At 47.9% G+C, this 19,716-nt stretch overlaps 1 protein-coding gene across 22 annotated transcripts in view; it reads left to right on the top strand.

Annotated features, from left to right (window-relative positions):
• TMEM229B (transmembrane protein 229B) overlaps window positions 1–19,716 on the top strand; it is a 40,878-nt gene that overhangs the window by 8,403 nt on the left and 12,759 nt on the right. For 10 of the 22 annotated variants that reach the window (XM_049113272.1, XM_049113275.1, XM_049113273.1 and 7 more), the window contains 2 exons: window positions 8,120–8,293; window positions 17,938–18,119. The gene's annotated coding sequence lies outside the window, so the exon portion shown is untranslated. The other 12 variants (XM_025442594.3, XM_025442602.3, XM_025442596.3 and 9 more) reach the window with 7 other exon arrangements.

Genomic DNA, 19,716 nt, shown 5'->3' with positions numbered 1-19,716 from the left:
CTCATAATGCCAGGTACTGTTTTCAATCCCATAAACATGCTCTTCCATTTAACCCTCATGGAGGAGATACTTTTATGACTTCCATCCTACAAAGGAGTAAACTGAGCAAAAAGAGTTTGAGCAGCTTGTTCAAGGTCATACAGCTGGCATCAGAGCCCGGATTCTGATGGAAAGAATCTGAGCCCAGAGCATGCTCTTTTAACCCACTCCACATTGTCTCTGTCCACAAGGGTGGTGGGTGGCTGTAAGTCATCAGGTGGAAAGTAGGTGGTTGGCAAATGCTGCCTTAAGGACGTAACTGTAGGATCTTCAGGCTGGCGTTCAAGCTCTCCATGCATTGGCTTTCTGTGGTTCCTTCTGTGCCCTTTACAGGAGCCTCACCCCGTTGTCTGATGATCCTGCAAGGCATAAGCCCTGCCCCATATATTGTTTCTCTTCCCAGAGGGCCCTCCTCTGCTTTTCTGCCTCCCCAGTTCAAAGTCCTTTTTCAATGTCAGACCTCATCTTTGCTGTAAAGGTGTTTTTGACCAAAACCTCTTGGGCTGGGATCTCCTACTCCTCCTAGAATTTCGTTACTATGTTCGTGATTATTATGTGCTTTTCTGCAGAGAGCAGTGAAGGGCGGTTAGCAAACCCAGATTTTGATCTATGCGATTAACTGCCTGTTTGCTAACTTACGCAAGATCGCAGACCCCTCCAAACCTTAGTTTCAATATTTTTTTTCTCCAAGTTTTTACTTAAATGCCCATTAGTGAACATACAGTGTAATATTAGTTTCAGGTGTAGAATTTAGTGACTTATCACTTACATGCGACACCCAGCACTCATCACCCATTTACCCTTCCCCCTGCCTCTCCTCCAGTAACGATTTCAACATTTATTTCAATGATTTCAACATTTATTTCAATGTTTAGAAAGTGTGAGTGAGGATTAGCTCCCTTCAGTTTTCAGTATACCAGGATTTATGTTTATCTTCTTGTCTCCACTAATGTCTAAGCTCTTGAGGGCTGGAACTTGTGTCTTGCCTATCTTCTGCCTCCCAGGACTCTGCACAAGGTTTTTACAAACAAGATGGATTGACTGTTAGTTGGCTGACTGTTCGGAAATGCCGCTGTAAGTCTGCCCTGAACTTGACTAACTTTTACAAATCACTTTTTTCTGGGTGATCACTAGTGAGGGCTTTGCAGTTTTCCTTTCCACGTAAGTTTTTTTTTTTAAGATTATATTTATTTATTCATGAGAGACACACACACACACACAGAGAGAGAGAGAGAGAGAGAGAGGAGGCAGGTACGTAGTTCAGAGGGAAAGCAGGAGCCTCACAGGGAGCCCGATGTGGGACTCCATCCCCAGACACTAGGATCATGCCCTGAGCTGCCGAAGGCAGAGGCTCAACTGCTGAGCCACCCAGGTGTCCCAAGTTTTAACAAAAGTTTAGGTCCAATCTGCTAGCCTTATTATCTTTGAGAGATCTAATGTAATGCTGTTAAGGCCCACACACCTTTATCTGCAATTTCAAAATCCAAAACATTCTACAACCGAAAACTTTTCTTTAACTCACGTAATGACAAACCTAATCCAGACTTAGCTGCTATGCAGAGTGTGACTATTCATAGGTCTGACTGCAGAAATGTTAATGTGTTAAATTGAGTGTGCTGCCTCAGACCCTGCTGGGGGGGGATTATGTAATCTATGGGATGTGTTCTGCATCACCTCTTAAAAAAATCTAAGAAATTCTGAATTTGGGAAAGGGATTTTGGTGTTGGGTGGTATTTGTCTACAGAGGTGCCATTGGCATTGCGAGTGGGACTAGCCTTTGTTAAGCAGGATGCATCTAATATCAGAGAACCTCACATTGCCCTTGCCTCATTGGCCTTGCCCTAATCCCAGCTCTGATTGCAACATGACAGCTCATGCCTTCGTGTACCAATTTGATTTTTTAGAAATATTGCATTACGAGATTGTTTATCTTGATTTGTGGCGCCTCCTTAAAGTTTGTGCCGCTCCTGCCTCACCTTCCTTACCTAGCCCCAGCCTTGCATGACTCCTGAACCAATAAGGCTTTCTTCTTCCCACTTCCCTGTTTCTGGGATGAACTGGTGTGTCCTCAGAGTGGGAGCTACCTGCTGGATATTCTGCAGTTCAGTTCAACGTGTGGGGCCCTGTTGGCTCCTTGGCTGAATCAGTTCTGCATCTTGTAAATAATGCCTGGAGACATTTCCTACATCTGGGTGTTTCTTTGGAGCCCAAGGGAGCCTGGTTCGTTTACTTCCTTCTAGGAAGTGATGTAGCTACTCATGTGAGAGTCAATCTGCTTGATAACCCCACAGCTGCTTTGATCTGACATTTTATTTTATTTAAGATTTTTTCTTTTTTTTATTTAAGATTTTATTTATATATTCATGAGAGACAGAGAGAGAGAGAGACAGAGACAGAGACAGAGACACAGGCAGAGGGAGAAGCAGGCTCCATGCAGGGACATGGGACTTGATCCCTGGACCCCAGGATCACACCCTGCGTTGAAGGAGGCGCTAAACTGCTGAGCCACCTGGGCTGCCCTGCCTGACATTTTAAAATTTAAAAAATATATATGTATGTACAGATGCTCCAGGGGAAACATGAAAACAATAGAAAAATGTATGATAATGGAATCTAAAGTGTTCTATTGTGTGTTTTTTAAAAAAGTAATCTCTATGCCCAATGTGGAACTTGAACTCATGACCCTGAGATCAAGAGTTGTGTGCTTTACCAACTGAGCCAGCCAGGCACCCCTCCATTGTGTTTTATTCATCCTTTGATGAGGAAACAGAGGTTGCAAGTGTTTGTAGAAGAACCAGGCTCCGAAGTCTTGTTCTGAACCTTCCACTGGCACTCCAAGCTGGCAGGCTTCTCTCTTCCTTTCTTTCCAGGCCCTTCCCTCCCAGACTGAAGAGAACTCATGAATCAGTTGGCTATCCTGTCTTGATTGAAAGATACCTTTAAAAAAATGTTTTTTTTCAGCCCTTTGTCCTTATTTGGCAGTAATGGGCATGCTCATGGAAATTCAGGGCACCTTTCTCCCGCCATTAAGTAACTATCCTCTCAGAATCTGAGCCCTAAGTATTCTGGCCTGCCTTTTAACCTAGTGGAGGTCCTCTGAGATCATTTCTCTATCCCTATTCCTGTCTGTGATTCCTCACGATATAGCATTTTCCATAAATATCCGTAAGCATCCTCTTACATACTGTTTACTCATCTTCTCATCCACTAAGAAGATATTCCCCAGACCTAGCTTGGCACCTATTTCTTTGACTTCTTCTAAACACATCTTTGCCTCCAGACATTGGACCGTTTATCATTTCCCTGATCCCTATGGATGACATGAGGTCTTCTACCTATCATCATTATGCTGGAAAACGCTGAGATATAGTATAATTTAAATTAATCTTGGAGATGAAATTTCCCAAAGGTGTCCAATTTAATAGTTTTCTTACACCTCATAGGTTGAACCACATTGTCTGTACACCCATCATTCAGGAGCCTCATGCTGATATCCATAACAGACCACTGAATTTCTTCCGTGGGATTGATCTTTGGAAGCCCTCCTAATCCTGTTCACCCCTTGATTCCCCTTGGCACTGCAATTTCTCTTGATTCTAGGGGCACATGATCTGGAATGGTGCCCCCTTTTTACCTAACTATTTGTAATGCCTCCTGATTATGCTACATAAAATTCCTAAGTAATATGACCTACATATGTACATGTTTCAAAAAATCAATATAATGCCCTAACTGTAACATAAAATAGAAAGGAAAGGTTACTTATAATACAATATCGTGTGTTCTAGTATGTAATTGCTTGGGCATGACTACACAGAAAACAGAAGGAAGAAGTCAGATGCTTGAACCTGTACATAGAATCACTGAGAACATGAAAGTCACAAATACCCACAGGATACAGGTGTGTGTGTGGGTGACTCTGATACCAGAGAGCACTGCTGAGGTTGACGTGATTATCCCAGATGATCAACCACTCTTGGTAAAGTTCCAAAGGATATGAAATATAGTATCCCCTCGAATTACACTATGAAGGTATTCCCAGACAATTCACTATATGTTAAAACCATGCAAAATGTTCTGTGATTATTTCAGAAAGGGAGTTTGGTTCTAGATGTAGATGATTATAAATGGGCTTTTCACTTCTGTGAATATCCAGTGGGATGTTCTAACATCATGTGGGAGAATTTGTTTGTGGACCATGGTGGGAATTCCAGGTCCTCACCTCTGAGTACCTATAAGCACTCCCATCCACCATGGTGCTGACAGAGGGTCCCTCCAACCCTAGGGTGGCCCCATTGAGAACTACTAGTCTGGAATCCTGGAAGTAGGACCAGCACCAGGACCAGGAACCGGAGACCTATCTGTGTTCCAGGTCTGGGCTATAGTACCTCACTACTTGCATGACCTTAACTTCAGATGCCTGGCTCTCTGTGAAGGGGGTTATGATGCTGCATGTGTCCTGCTGGCATTTGGGATTGTGGCTCACTGTGCTCTCCACCACAGCCAGAGCATCCATGTGTACCCCACAACATAGTTCCTATCTATAAGTGTTCCCTTGCTGTGGCTTTTTTCTTAGCATTTAAACCTCCTTAGGTCTCTATCTAGGAAAGAGGGAAGATGGCAGGGAGAAAGGACACCCCCTCATTGCTGCTTCTCCAGCAGCTTTTCTATCTCCATCCCTTCACAGGCAAACTTCTCAAAAGAGTTATCCTCAAGGGTCATCAGGACACACTGTCTCAGTCACCTCTTGTGGGGGCTCCTCCTTACTGAATGGCCCCCAGTGACCTCTGTGCTGCTAAGTCTCTCCAGCCCCTATCTTTTTTTTTTTTTTTAAAGATTTTATTTATTTTAGAGAGAGAGAACACAGAGCACAAGCAGGGAGTTGGAGGGAAGAGAGGCAGAGGGAGAAGCAGACTCCCCACCAAGTGGGGAGCCCGATGCAGGACTAGATCCCAGGACCCTAAGATCGTGACCTGAGCCGAGGGCAGATGCTTAACTGATTGAGCCACCCAGGTGCCCCCTCCAGCCCCTATTTGACTTGCCTCTGCAGTTGACCATGACCCCTGACACTCCCTAGCCCCCTCCTTGCTGGGGGTCCTCCTGCCTTCTTGGCCCTTTCTCAATGCCCTGTCCTCAGCCAGCCCCGATACCACCCCCCTCCCCTTCTCCCCAGCAGGTTCCCCTCTTTATTGCTTTATCCACCTGGTGGCCCAGACCTCCCTCCGGCCAGAGTCTGTGAGCAGCTCAGACTTGGAGCATCTGAAAGGCAGCTTGTAGTGGGTTGTCTCTTCCCCTGTCCCTGTATCCTCTTCTCTCAGAGAATGACATGCTGTTGCCCAAGTCAGAAGTCTGGGTGTCACCCTTGAATCCTCCCTCCCTCTGACCCCCTCCCCAGAAAGCCCTGCCAAGTCCTGTCAGTCCTGCTTGCTTTATTTATTTTTGTGAGAGACAGAATGCAAGGTGGGCGAGGAGTGGGAGAGGGAGAAAGAAGCTTAAGTATGCTGGTTGCATGCTCAGTGAGGAGCCCGATGCAGGGCTCTATCTCATCACCCTGAGGTCATGACCTGAGCCAAAGAAATCAAGAGTTGGACGTTTAACCACCTGAACCACCCAGGAGCCCCTAGTCCTGCTTTCTTAATAGCTCTTGAGTCTTAATTTGAGTTGCCTGCTTGACTCTTGTCAGCATTCAGGACTGCAACCTATACTTACTGTTTGGGCTGGTTTAAGATCTTTAGAGGCCGTCAGAACTGATGGGTTTATGGTCCTATAAATAATTAAACATAAATTAATGTAATTCTAAGTTACAAGATAGAGTCATGTTTTCAGAAACAGCAAAATTTATTGGTTCCCTGAAGCCACAAGAGCTTCTTTCTGACTCTAATTTTCTCTCCTTTTAAATAATTTTCTTTGGTGCCCCATCATGGCCAGAACCCTAAGCATCTATGTACAGGCTGGTTGGGCAATCCAGGGCCACAGAGAATGGCAGCTTCCTGTGGTCCAGGTGGAGCCTTTGCCTCAATGGGCTTTGCATGTTCCTGGTGGCACAACACAGATTATGAGTAATTGGCTATTGAAGATGGGAATGAATTCATGAATAATGAGATGAACTTAAAAAGGCTCATTTGAGTGAAAAGCACTGTGAGAGGGTACGTTACTATTGCTACTCATTTTCTGGTGTTTGATGTTACAGTAGAATTTTCAAAATTTTATATTTCCAGTGTTTTAAAAACAACCGCCCCACTCTTGTGCTTAAGCTTTCATACTCTAGCCTCCTTAGCACTGAGTAGTCTGCACATAAAAGATGCATATGAGGACTTCTGAATTAATAAATGAATTTGTACAATGTGATGGTTTGCTTGATTCCCTTTAGCCCACAGGGAGGCTGCTTAAAGAGATTGTGTCAACTGTGTGTTGTGACCACACCCAATGGCAACAGGCAGGGCACCTGGGGAGGGAGGCTGTACCCAGGGTGTTTGTGGTAGGAGTGAAGTTTACTTCATAGTCAGGTGGTGGTGAGGGAAGTGGGGGGTGGGAAATGGGGTGCACACCCTAGGAAGTCTGCATATCTCCAAAGGGAGGAATAGGGCCTAAAGGCCTGAAGTCAAGCTGTATGAATAGGACTAGCTACAAAATTTGGCGGGGGGGGGGGGGGGGGGCATATATCATATAACACCTAGGAGACTTGGCTTAACAAATATAACCGACTAGTTCTGATGGCCTTGTGGACAAAAGAGATCTCAAAATATCTCCAGAAAATATTAACTACATATAATAAGAATACACCCAAAAGGTTAATCAGTCTTATTCTCTGGTATTAATAGGGAGGCCTCCTAGAAGATTGCTGATCATGGGGAGAGGAAAGAGTAACCTGATGGAGACCTAAGAACAGGGGAAGTCAAAACTGGGAAAGGAAATATGTCCACGTGTATTATTTTGGCAAAGCTAGAATTTTTTGTGCTCAATACAGATGTGTGATGACCAGTGTCCTCCCTGGATTCACCCTCTATGTCTGCTGCACCCCTGCCCCACACCCTGCCTGGTGGAAGGGGCCCCTCTGGTTGTTGTTTTTTCCTCCAAACTTTTTATTTGGAAGTCATTTCAAACTTACAGAAAAGCTGCAGAATACTATTACAGAATAGTACAAAACACCCATATACTCTATCCAGATTCAGTCTTTTTGACATTTGGTCCCATTTATGTTCCCTCTCTCTCTCTCAAGTTTTTTCTGGACTGTTTAAGAGAAAGTTGCCTACATCATGGCCCTTTATTTGTAAACCCTTCAGTGAGGATTTTCTAAGGATAAGAATGTCGTTTTATATAACTTTCAGCAAATTGAACGTTGAGACGATACTTTAACCTGCTAGCAGTATTCCAGTTTTGTTAACTGACTTAATAATGTCCTTTATGGCTCCACCCTCTGACCTCCCCATGATCCCTGCCAGTACACCATCTGGTCTGGAATCCCATACTGCATTTAGTTGTCGTGTCCCTTTCGTCCCCTTGCCATCTAGAATGATTCCTGAGCCTGCCTGTCTTTGTCTTTTAGGACATTGACATTTTTGAAGAATATAGCCTTCTCCTCCCCCTTTAAAAAAAAAGGAATATTTTTCCCTTTGGATTTGGTCTGACGTTGCCTCATGTTCAGACTCTGGGTTACATGATCCTGACTGGGATTTCCGTGAGTGGTGTTGTGTCCTTTCAGCATATTACAACCTGAGGCGCTGGGTGGCCATTCGCCCCTTACATGTGATGTTACATTTGAGCTGTTGGCCAAGGTGTTATCCAATTCCTTCACTGTGTGTTTATTCGTTTTTCCTTGCTACTAGTAAGCACTGTGTGGGGAGACATCCTAAGACCTCATGAATATCCTGCTCATCAACATTTTGCTTCTAGATTTACCAGCCAGACCCTCTGGGTTTTCAGGTATTTCTGGATCCTATGCAAGTAGTAGGAGTTTAAAGGTGTCTGGGACCAGACCAAGTGACCCAATTACGGCCTCGCCCAGGTGTCCAGGTGCCTGGGGTCCAGCCCGGTGAGTAACTGCATTTCCATAATAATCTGCCTCTTTTACTCCCACCAGGAGGAGCAGCTCCTTCCTCATTCACTTAACTGATACATAAGCAAGCGGATTCTTGCAAAAACTTCTCTGCTTTACTTGGACACAGTGGGGCATAAAAAAGAAGGCTCGTGCCCTCTTGGTATCGTTAAGGAGCCTACGATAGAGTCGGGATACCAAACTTGGACCCACTGAAAGGTAAAGGGCAGATAAGTTGTCAACGCTGTGACCCCACTGGGCAGTTCAACCAGAGCTGTTCCATGTCCCTGGAGAATCAGGTGCCCTTAGAAGTTTGGAGAAGAGGGATGAGTGAGTTAAGGGGAATGCAGCGACCTTTCTTTGATGAAGGTCGTCTTTGGGCACCCAAGAACAGGCAAATATGGGTAAACGGAGGAGGGATGAGGGCACTCCAGGAGGGGAGCTGTGTGCACAGAAGTGGGGGGATGGGGTGTGGGTGGTGTGATTCTGGTGTGATGAATTACCAGCCGGCCTGGGTAGGGCTAAGAGTTGACGCAGTAGGCAGGACCTACTCTGTAACCAAATCTTACTGAGCTCCTACCTCATGCCAGGCATTTTAAAAGGGAGCTTTTCCAGCTCTCAAAATAATACATATTCAGTATAGGAAGTTTAGAAAAACAGACATATAAAAAGAAAAATTCTAATGAGATTATTCTTTCATCCAGAGATAACTGGTTCACTGTGGTGTATTTCCTTCACTTGTTAGGTCTTTAACATTCCTCTGATATCAGACTTGTTTTGGTTCATGGATCCAGTAGCCCTTCTGATCCTTCAGAGGATAGTAATTGTACTTTTAAAAATGTTTCATTCTGTCGACTTTATTTTGTTTTCTACCTATAACTTCTGTTCTCAAATTTAGTGCTGCTTTGGTGGTTTTGGTTTTTGTCAAATATTTAGTGAGTCTTGGTCATGTGTTCCTCTCTTTGTATTGTGAGGTTTTTTTCTTTTAAAGATTTTATTTATTTATTCATGAGAGAGGCAGAGACACAGGCAGAGGGGGAGCCTGACGTAGGACTCGATCCCGGGTCTCCAGGACCAGGCCCTGGGCTGAAGGCAGCGCTAAACCGCTGAACCACCCGGGCTGCCCTGTATTGTGAGGTTTTTCAATCACGGCTCTGTGAACTCCAATTCTGTGCCAATCTCCGGTTATGGACAGGGGAGTGGGATGTGCCTACTAGGGACTGCTGTCTAGATGTCACCTTTGCCTCCCTGCCCCAGTGTCCAGGGTACAGCATGGGTGGGAGGGTGAGTAGGGGCCCACTTGCCCGGCTGCTCCAGATCCAATCACTAACCACTCCAGGCTTCTTGTGGCTGCACCCCCACCCCAGCCCAACATCCTGGCATAGAACCCTCAGCCACACTTGCTTGGGTTCAGATGCTAACCCGGCACTTATTAGTACTATGACTTTGGGAAAGCTGTGTAACTCTGGGTCTTATAAAGTGAGGCTAATAGTCTGTATGTCAAGGATTTTTGTGAAGGTTACATGAAATCATACATGTAAAGTTCTTAGACTAGTGTCTGTCATGGATATGTGCTGTATGAGTGCCAGTTACTGTTATTATTGTTATTACTTATTTTCATGGTTTTACTTTGGGCGGGTTGTGATTTCTCTATCAGTTTCTTCCCTTTTACTTTCCATCTGCAGGGATCCCATATCATTCCTTCTTGTTTTCTGGTGCTGTAATGGATTTATTCTTCCTAGAAAATGTCTCTTTCATCATGTTCTTGGGCCTTGGGGGAGACAGGCACATGCCCCGGCCTTGCTGTCTTGATACAGTCATGCATTTACTTCAAGTGCTTTTTCTCTGAGGATATGCGATTGTGTTATTGTTACCCATAATACATACTTCGGGGCATCTGGGCCAGGGCAGGACTCGCCACCAGGTCTGGGTTACCGGATGCTGACTCTGGCCTGTGCAGGACCAGGAGGGGATGACTTCTCAGCCTTCCTCAAGCTAGTCTGAGGCTGTTCTAATGAACGTAATGGTTCCTCTGTTTCCTTTGTCAAAAGGAATGTTAATTATTTTCAGCAGTCTAATTACGTGGCTAATGAGAGACTGACTGCGATAACATCCCTTTAATTACTCTTGCCTAACTGCTGTTTGGAGCCATTATTTTGAAAGTGTTGCAAGAGTTGGTGCTTTCACAGTAGATGGAGCTGTCCAGCGAGAGCCTGAGTGAGGGGCTGGGGCTACTGAGCTCAAGCTCAAGGTGGAAGTGCCTGGCTGCCTTCAGTGCCCAGCCCAGTGGTTGAGGGCCTTCCCTCTGGGCCATTATTTAAGTGAAAGGGGCATTCGGATTGGGTCCTATGTTGAGCAGACCAGATGGAGACCGTCACAGCTCCTTCAGAGCACCTCATTCCCTCACCTTTCAGGCTCTGCTTGGCCAGGCCGCCTCACTCAGGGAGGACCTGCACCTTGCCGCTTCGCCTGTTCAGCACTTGGATATTGAGTCCCTACTGTATGTTTTATCCAGGACATGGGGATGCGAAGATAAGGAACTCATGGTTTGTATAGCCTTCTAGAACAAAATTTTATCATGCCCTTCCCTTCTTTGCCCAGGAGAAATGCCTTATGTCTGTGTTCTGACCCCTACCACCTTCTCAGATTTGTCTTCTGTATTTGGCTTTCCTGTGGTTTTGCTGTGATGTCTTTCAGTAATGGTGCCTTCATGGGCAGACCCTTGGAGGCAGCTCTTCCAAGCCCCTGGGTGGACTTGAGTAGGCTGGGAGGGGAGGCTCACATAAGACTTCCACCATGAGAACCCATTGCCAACTGTAGGTGGCTCATTGCCCTGGGTAAATGAAGGTCCCTACATCTCCATCTCTCATGACTGGTGTAAGAGAAAAAAGTGCTGGTGAAAACTCTTGGCCCTCCCATTTTCTAGTTGTCATTTAACTTCTTTTGAGCTTTGCTTGCCTCCTGAGGAAATCCAAGTTAATGTCTGCCTCACTGACTTGTGGAGGGGGATCGAGGTGATGGCCTGTGTGGAAGCTGCCTGGCTTACAAGAGGTATCTAATAAATGGTCTGGACTTTTTAAACAACTCCAGGCAGCACCCCTAAACTGAGTTATGGCCAAAGACCCAGTGCTGACCTCATTCACCATGAGCCCTATCTTGGCTCTTGGATAAAAGTCACTGTTCAGGCACTGGACAGAGACTTTCATGGAACAAGGGTTCATGGTTCCCCTGGGCTCCATCTCACCATGGTTAACTAGGCCTGAGCCTGAGGAAGAGAGGAAGGGCAGGGGGTGTCCATTCAGAAGAAAAGGATTTTCAAGAGCAAGAAAATGTAGCTGAATTTTAGGTCTGTGTATTTGGCAGCCTTCTGGTTACCCTGGGTAAGCTCTAAAGTAGTGCAATTCAATAGAATTTTATTTGATGATGGAAATGCTTTATATCTGCACTGTCCAGTATGGTAGACACTAGCCACATGTCGCTACTGAACACTTGAAATGTGGCTAGTATACAATGAGGGATGGAATTTTTTGAATTTTAGTTTTATTTAAATTTAGCATGGAGCACAGCATGACCCAACACAGGGTCCAGCATGGAGCCCAACACATGGCCAAAACTCATGACCCTGAGATCAAGACCTGAGCTGAGATCAAGTTGGATGCTTAGCTAAGTCACCAGGCACCCCTAAAATTGAAATTTAAATAGCCACATGTAGCTAGTGTCTATCAAACTGGACAGTGCTGTTCTGTAATTTGTAGAAAAACAAGGTAGGTGTGTACTAGTTCTTGGCTTAGACTTTTCCTCCAGGGTTTTCTAGTTTTCACATGTCCTCTTCCTAGAAGATTGTCAAGGTTGTTAGGTTGCTGGCAAGGGTCACATGAATCAAGGAGAAATAACAAAGTCTGAACAGTGTCCGGAAGGGAGACTTGGAGCCTCCAAAGCTATATACATCCTGCTGAGGTGGACACACCTTGCAAGGCATCCGACTTCTCTTATTCTCAGCTCTGACCCTCACTGTCTGCAAGAGCAGAGCCACTGGTGTGCATGGCAACAGTGGTGGGCAGGTGGTGCTCAGGTATGTGATTCTTATGCCAAAGAGGTATGGTCCAAATGGGGGGCAATCACATGTGTTAGGATTTTCTTGATTCCAAATGACAGAAGCCTTAACAAGCTAGCTGGAGTTAAAAAGGAATAGTGACTTCCTTGTTAAAGTGAAGCACTCAGGCCAGAGAAGGCCTAGTAAAGTTACTTAAATTCTTTGGATGAGAAGCAGATGGAAATGTCAGGCCATCAGTCAAAAGATTTCACTTTCCCTTTATTTGTAGATAAGTGCATTGCCAAATGACTGACTAGGACCTGCCATTTCCAAGCCCTTCCCACAGGGGGAGCCTTCAGTTGTGCTGGGCATGTTTCCCTGGGAATCGGGAATTGGGGCTTTGTTCTGGCCCAGCTGACACCGTAGGGACCACCAAGTGACTTTGCAATCAGGGGCAGGCAATGTTTGACCCCCTCATTACACTAACTTTAGATGCTCTGGCCAGGCTATTTCTCAAACTTGTTTTTTTTTTTAATATTTTATTTATTTATTCATGAGTGACAGAGAGAGAGAGAGAGAGAGAGGCAGAGACACAGGCAGAGGGAGAAGCAGGCTCCATGCAGGGAGCCTGATGTGGGACTCAATCTCTGGTCTCCAAGATTAGACCCTGGGCTGAAGGCGGCTCTAAACCACTGAGCCATCCGGGCTGCCCTGTTTGTTTTTAAGTAAGCTCCATACCCAGCATGGAGCCCAATGTGGGGCTTGAACTAGAGCCCGAGATTAAGGCCTGAGCTGAGATCAAGAGTTGGGCACCTAACTGAATGAGCCACTCAGGCGCCCCTCAAACTTGCTTTTTTAGCTTGTTCCTCCCTCAGGGTCTTTTCAGTTACAGTTCTCTCTTCCTGGAATGCTTTTCCCAAAGGTCTTTGAAAGGCTTCTTTGCATCATCCTGATCTATTCCCAAGTGCCACTGTTAGGTTTTCTTTTAATGATTGGCGGAGAAAATTAAAGACAGCAGAGCCAGGGGGTAGGTTCGAGAGTGCTTTAATGGGGAGTACTCCCGGGCAAGGTTCAGTGACTTGGAGAGGAGGCCCAAGTCAGGGAAGTCGCCCCCAGGCAAACCGCAGGGGCAGGATGGGGGCAGGGCTGCATTCCGATTAGGGCCAGGGTTACAGGTCTTTGTAAACTGAGTTAGGTAGGGCGGCAAGGCGGCGTTATTGGGAGGCTGCTGGCCTCCGATGGGCCATTCTGAGGTCCCCAGTCTCACCAGCCCAACAGCCACCTCCTTAGAGAAGCTTAAGGCTTGCCCTCCAGCATCCAGTTTCTCTGTCCTCACCAGGCCTTTCTCCTTCTTTGTGGCCAACTGTCAGACATTACAGTGTGTCAACTAGCTTCTTTATTTTCTGTCTCCCCACAGAGCTGCAGGCTCCAAGGGGGCAGGAACACTGTCTGGTTCACACTCAGTTCAGCGTGTGGCCTTCAGCAGGTGCTCCATAAATATTTGTTGACCACTGGAATGGAACACCTTGAATAAACAAATTAGCCTCAACAGGACTTCTTGGACTAGGTCTCTGGTTGTTTAGAAATCTCTGGGGTGGCTTGGCTGTAGAAAGCTGTGAAAAGCAGGGCACTGGTTGTCATTTGGGGGGCCCAGGCTTATCCTCCAAAAGTCCCAGTGGACTTCTTTCTGCTTCCACTGGTGAGGCTACAAAGAGGCAGGGGTTCCCGGGGCTCCAAAGGTGTGGGGTGGTGAGGGAACCTGTGAGACATCCTAAGGACATGGGCAGTAATAGGGAGAGCCTGGATAAATAAATTTCTGGTCACTTAGTCCGTGAGGCTGCAAGGCTGCTGTCTGTCCCTTTCTAGGTAGCTGACAGGAGGAGCCTTGCTGGTCTCATGTGACCAGGATTCCAGGGCCCCTCAGCTGCTGCCTGATGGGATCTGCATAAGGGATTATTGATGAAGGGGAGGTGAGGCGGCTCTTTACTGTAACACATGCCTTGCTCTGGGACGGCAGCCAGGCAGCTAATTAGAGAGCCCAGCAGCTGTCCAGCCTTTCAGGCAGCGAGCAGCAGCTACCCTGTGCCAGGGGGTGGGATGGGGGGGTAAGGGAAGGGGTTGGGGTCAGAGACCACCCTCCAAGGTGTAGGGGACGGGTGGTATGGGTTTGTTAAGAAGAGGACATTGAGAAAAGCACATGAAGTAAGAGGGGCTGGATGGGGAGAAGGAAGGAAGGAGAGGAAGGTGACAGGACAGAGAGTGGTCTGCAGGTGAGACAGAAAACAGAGTGCTGAGATGTCTGGCTGGCAGAGAAACCCAGATTCCAAGGAACCCAGATCCCCAAATGAGGGGACATGGTGTGGAAGGACAGGGTCAAATGGAGTGTGTGGACACTCTGTCTCCTGTCTCCAGCAACCTTACCTCTGCCAGTCAGGCCCAAGGCCCTGGGTCTCCTTGCTTCCCAAGGGAGCTGAGCAGACACAGCCTTTCCCCTGGGGCATTTGGAATTCCTGTTGCATGTGTACTTTAGCATGGGAAGTTACTGAACCCACTTGCATTTCAGGACTGGTCTTACTACAGGACAAGTGAAAGCCGTGGTTCATGGTTCGGGGGCATGTGGGAAGAACCAGGGCCCTTTGAGCTCCCCCAGTGGGTTTTTGGGGCATTTTCTCTTTACTCTGTGGGCACCTGGGGTGGGGAAGGTTTGGGGAAGAGGAGAGAGGGAGAGGGAAGAAGGGATGGTGTTTTCCTGCCTTTTCCTGCCTCCAGTCTCATAGATTCTGAGCCATGGAGACAGAGACGGAGACCAGACAGACAGGACGGACAGGGTGGAGAGGGGGTAGGTTTGGTTGTTAGGTCCTGGCCAGAGAAGTAGAGATTGAATCCCGCAAGCCCAGCTTACCCTAAATAGTTATAGGGGAGGGGAGAGAATGATGCAGGAGCTGCTGGTTAAACCTCTTTGGATATGAATGCTATGCACATGAAAACTGGATGTGCCTTTGGAGAGTGCCAGCACATTGTAAAAATAACAGAATAGGCATTGTTATTCTCTGACCTGAGCCTGAACTTGGCCCCTTGCCCACGTAGGAGCCTGCACTTTCTCCCAGGATGCGTGGGACGCTTGGTTCCTGCCCCCAGCCTTCTTCGTGTGACATGTCTTCTGTATTGCCCAGACCCAAGGCACCCACTCGTCTGTCCTCACCTCTTGGTCTAGGTGATAGCTCTTGGAGGTGGGAGAAAGAGAGTGAGCATCCTCCTTTCTTCCCTCATTTGCAGAGACAGCCCTGCCACTGTAAACCAACATTTATGGTGCTTTGTGGGAGACTGGCCTTTCATGACAGTGGCCTTGAAATTAGAGAAGAATACGAGATGTCGCTGTTTAGTTAATAACACTGGATAGTGCAATCACCCAAGAATTAAGCTGGGCCCTTCTGGAGCTTGCTTGTCCATCCATCCAAAAGAAATTCCTTGGTCTTGAGGAATTCACCATGTGAAGGGGGAAACAGAGAATAATAACTTTTTTTTTTTGACAATAATAACTTTGAGATGGGACATTATGTTTCAGGATAAGGATGTTCAAAGTCCTGTGGCCACATTAGTGATGCAATAGCTGAGGGCTTAGGAGGATGGCATCACAAAGGAATGAGGAGGGAGCTGGGTCTCACAGGAGCACCTGGGCATGTTGATGAAGCTGGATGGACAGACTCAGGGCTGTATGTTTACAAATAAGCAGCTTACAGAAAGGACTAAGTAGATTATAGTGAATGAAAAGTGCATGCAGAGGCACGGGAAGCAGCTCGAAGGCACGCTGTATGGAGAGAGGGCTGACTCTGGAGCCCAAGGACCAGGGTTTGAGTCAAATATGTAGATTTGGCCTAATCTCTTAATGTCCCAAGATTCAGAGTTTTCATCTCTAAAATGGGGCTGGGGGGTGGGGTGGGCGGTGATGATTCCTGCCCTCCCTGCAGGAGTCTTGAGAGAATCGTGAGAGATGATATACTCAAAAAAGTCTTAAGTTCTGCCCACGTTAGTTGCTATAAGGGCTCTTCACACATTCATGTTCTCCAGAAACTTAGAGCCCTGCACTCCACAAAGGAGCCTCATGCCATCTACACCAGGGACTTCCTCTAGGGGACCAGGGAGTGTCAGAGGGGGTTGGGGACAGCTCGTGCACATAGAGACAGAGGTGGGACTCCTGCTAGACTATCGCCTCCTCATCCAGCCCCCACCAGCTCCCTGGCGGAAAGAGCCTGCAGACCAGGAAGCAGGACGCGTCCTGTGCCAGGCCCATCTCGGAAGGGAGCCTGTTCGGACCGCAGCGGCTTCATCTGCCAGGGGGGCACTTCAGCCAGCAGCAGGCTCCTGGGCTGACTGCAGCAACCAGCAGGCTGTGCTATGAGGATGTGGACGTTGGTTTCTCTTTCTCTTTTGTCTTGTGCTTGCTGATGCAGCCTGCTTAGGGCTCAGGGAAGGGGAAGTGCCGTGGGTGGGATTGAACTCCCCAGGCACAGGTCATGGTGGTGCTGGGGGTAGAGGGGATGTCGGACATGCCCCATCAAAGCCCTTTCCTCCAGGTAATGGGTATATGCCAGGCAGGCTGGGAGAAGGGGGAGGATGGACAGGTGGGGCAGGTGGAGGCTCCTGTGTGCGGAGGAGCCTGAGAGGGCTGAGCCGAGCAGGGCAGCCTACTGCACTCTGCTCTTGTCCTTGTCTCAGTGCGTCCTTGTCTCAGTGCGGAGGCCTCTGGAGCGGGGGTGGCGGGTGTGGGTGCACACCCTCCCGGGCCACAAGCATATATGGATACAGTGAATTTTGGTCCCAACTCCTGCCCTTTCACTTCTCCTCCAACTCCCCTGCTGCCTCCAAAGGGCAGAGGCAGAGTCACCCCAGCTCAGAGAGCCTGGGAGGTAAGGTGAGGGGGGAAGCCGGCTGTGGGCACCAGCTCAGGTGGCACCTCCACGGATGACCCTGCTTGGCCATCCACATAGCAGGGGGCGGGGGGATGGTGCCAGCTTCCACCTCATCCTGCTGTAGGGGTGCACTGGACCTGAGCTCTGTCCTCAGGCTCATGCAGATGGGGCTGCATCCAAGGGGTTTTCAGAGAAGCTGCAGGACCTTCACATTAAAATCAGGATCTTTATCAAATGGTCGACTCTTAGGGATATATTAAAAATGTGTATGTGGCCAGGGGCATCCTAACATCAGGTTTGTATCAGCTTGTAGCCGGTTATTGATGCTCATAGGAAGGGCCTTAACAAGAAGAGTGGTAAAATAAAGTGGGATATAAGGGTGGTGGGATTGTGGGGAGGGGGTCTTGCATACATTTTGTTGGGGTGCTCGTTTTCCTGTGTATGGTTGTGCTGGACTCCCCAAATGCTACAACAAATGTCCTGTGCTGTCTGCATTCTATGAGGTTCTTGACCGCCCTTGAGAACAGATGTAGGCACTGCAGGGCGAAGGTGCAAGTGTAATTTGAAGCTAAATGAGAAAGGCACTGGAGTCTAAAATTATACCCCCTCTCAGATTTACAAATGTGTACACATTTACTCACAGGGCAAGAAGCCCTAAGTCCTAGCCCCATGTGTGAATCGCCTGGGACCCATCCCAGGCTGTCATTGCTGGATTAACCAGACCTGAGCAAACAGGACAGCATAAAGGAGGTAGTAGGTTCCAAGAGAGGAGCCCAGTGGGCACGGTGGGATGACTGCCCGGTGCTGAGCCCGGAGCCTAGGCAATTGTAGTGTTTGCCTTGATGCTGCCTCTCCCACTGGCCTGGTGGCTCAGAGCTGGGGCAGTATAAAGTAATGAACACCTCCTCTTTTATTCCCAGGGACACATGGAAGCCTCCAGCCTACCAGCCAAGGATCAGCTGAGCCCTGGGGCTGGTGCTTGCCTACACTGCTGAGAATGGCACCAAGGCCCAGCCAGGCACCAGGACAAAGGTTAACCCGGGACACTCCTGGACAGTGATCCTGATGTCTGTTCTGAGCCGTGCACTTAAAGGTCTGACAAGTGAGTATGTTATAGGCCTTTGTCTATGCTGGTGAGACAGGGAAGGCCGGTGATCCCTGGGGTTTCCAGTTCTGAGCCTGTGTTCTGTCCGAGGGCCTGTCACAGGGCTGTAGTTCTGGATAGGAACAGAGTGCCCAGCAGTGTCAGGTCATGCCACATGCTGGAGCCATCTTATAGCCACATGGCCTCTAAAATATGGGCCAGACCCAGATTGGCTGACGTGAGTGATGTCAGACACCCAGCACATGGGAGAAGACGTCTTCCTAAATTCTCTTTCTTATCTGTAGGCTCATGGATGCTTTGGGCCTCAGGCTTTACCCTTGTGTAGTGAGAACTACCTCATCTGGGATTCCAGAACCATTGAGTGGCTCACATTGGCCTTGGGTAGAGCATCCAGGGCACTGGGAGGCACAGGATTTGTGGTGCTTTAGCCTCTATGAAAGTGGCCACCAAGAAAGAGGACAAAGTCTTCCGCTGCTTTTGGCCTGTTGAGGGTCTCCTCCTAAGTCCAGACAAGCTGTGTGTAGAGCGAGAACCCCCTGACCTTTCTTTCTGGTCTTGACCTCTGGCTTTTCCTTGATGGTGCTTTAAAAAATGATGATTGGCCACTTTCCCAAGCTCCAGAGGCCTGTCTAGTCTAAAGGCTGTTGTCGGTCTCATGCAAACAGTCCCACTGTGGGTCAGGGAGAGAACTCCCCTGAAACACAGGGCAGGGAGAGCTGGTGCTCTTGCAGTCCTGACAGGACAGGCTGTTCGGGAGCTGCTGGGCTGGTCCATGGGAGCCCGGAGCCTTAGATTCCATGCAGGAGCTTGCAGGGAAAGAAAAGGGGAACTAGGAATTTCTCAGCTTTAGGTAGATCTTGCCATTTGACAGATTTTTGTTTTGTCTTGTTTAAGATTTTATTTATTTACTTAACACAGAGAGAGAGAGAGAGAAAGCACACAAGCAGAGGGAGAAGCAGGCTCCCCGCTGAACAGAGAGCTCAATGTGGGGCTTCATCCCAGGACCTGAGCTGAAGGCTGAGACATTCACCCAACTGAGCTCCCCAGGGGACCCAGTCAGTTGACAATTAAAAACTCAGGGCTGGCATGTATTTCTTCTCTCAGCCTAGGCTTGCAAAATCAGTTTGTGGTTGGAGGGCCTTGCAGGAAGCATGTGTTTGAGTTGGTTTGTAGCCAGGGTGGTGTGTACCTGAACTGCGGGAGTCAGGGGGAGGAACAGAGATGACCACAGAGGCCACGGCAGCAACACGGTGACTCAGACCAGAGACTACTCTCCACATAATGCAGAATTCCCCAGGGCAGCCAACAATATCAGTCTTAAGACTGCTGTACCCTTTGGCCCAGTGATCCCACTTCTAGAGATACTCGTTAAGAAATCTTTCTTTAAGAAATAGTCCCCCCCCCCCCCCAAAAAAAAAAAAAGAAATAGTCCCAGAAATCCCTGGGTGGCGCAGCGGTTTGGCGCCTGCCTTTGGCCCAGGGCGCAATCCTGGAGACCCGGGATCGAATCCCATGTCGGGCTCCTGGTGCATGGAGCCTGCTTCTCCCTCTGCCTATGTCTCTGCCTCTCTCTCTCTCTCTCTCTGACTATCAT

The sequence above is a fragment of the Canis lupus genome, chromosome 8, assembly GCF_003254725.2.
Source record: "Canis lupus dingo isolate Sandy chromosome 8, ASM325472v2, whole genome shotgun sequence".
In the NCBI taxonomy this organism is placed as follows: domain Eukaryota; kingdom Metazoa; phylum Chordata; class Mammalia; order Carnivora; family Canidae; genus Canis; species Canis lupus.
Note: the sequence above shows the minus strand (reverse complement) of the source record. Positions and strands in the feature narration are given on the sequence as shown.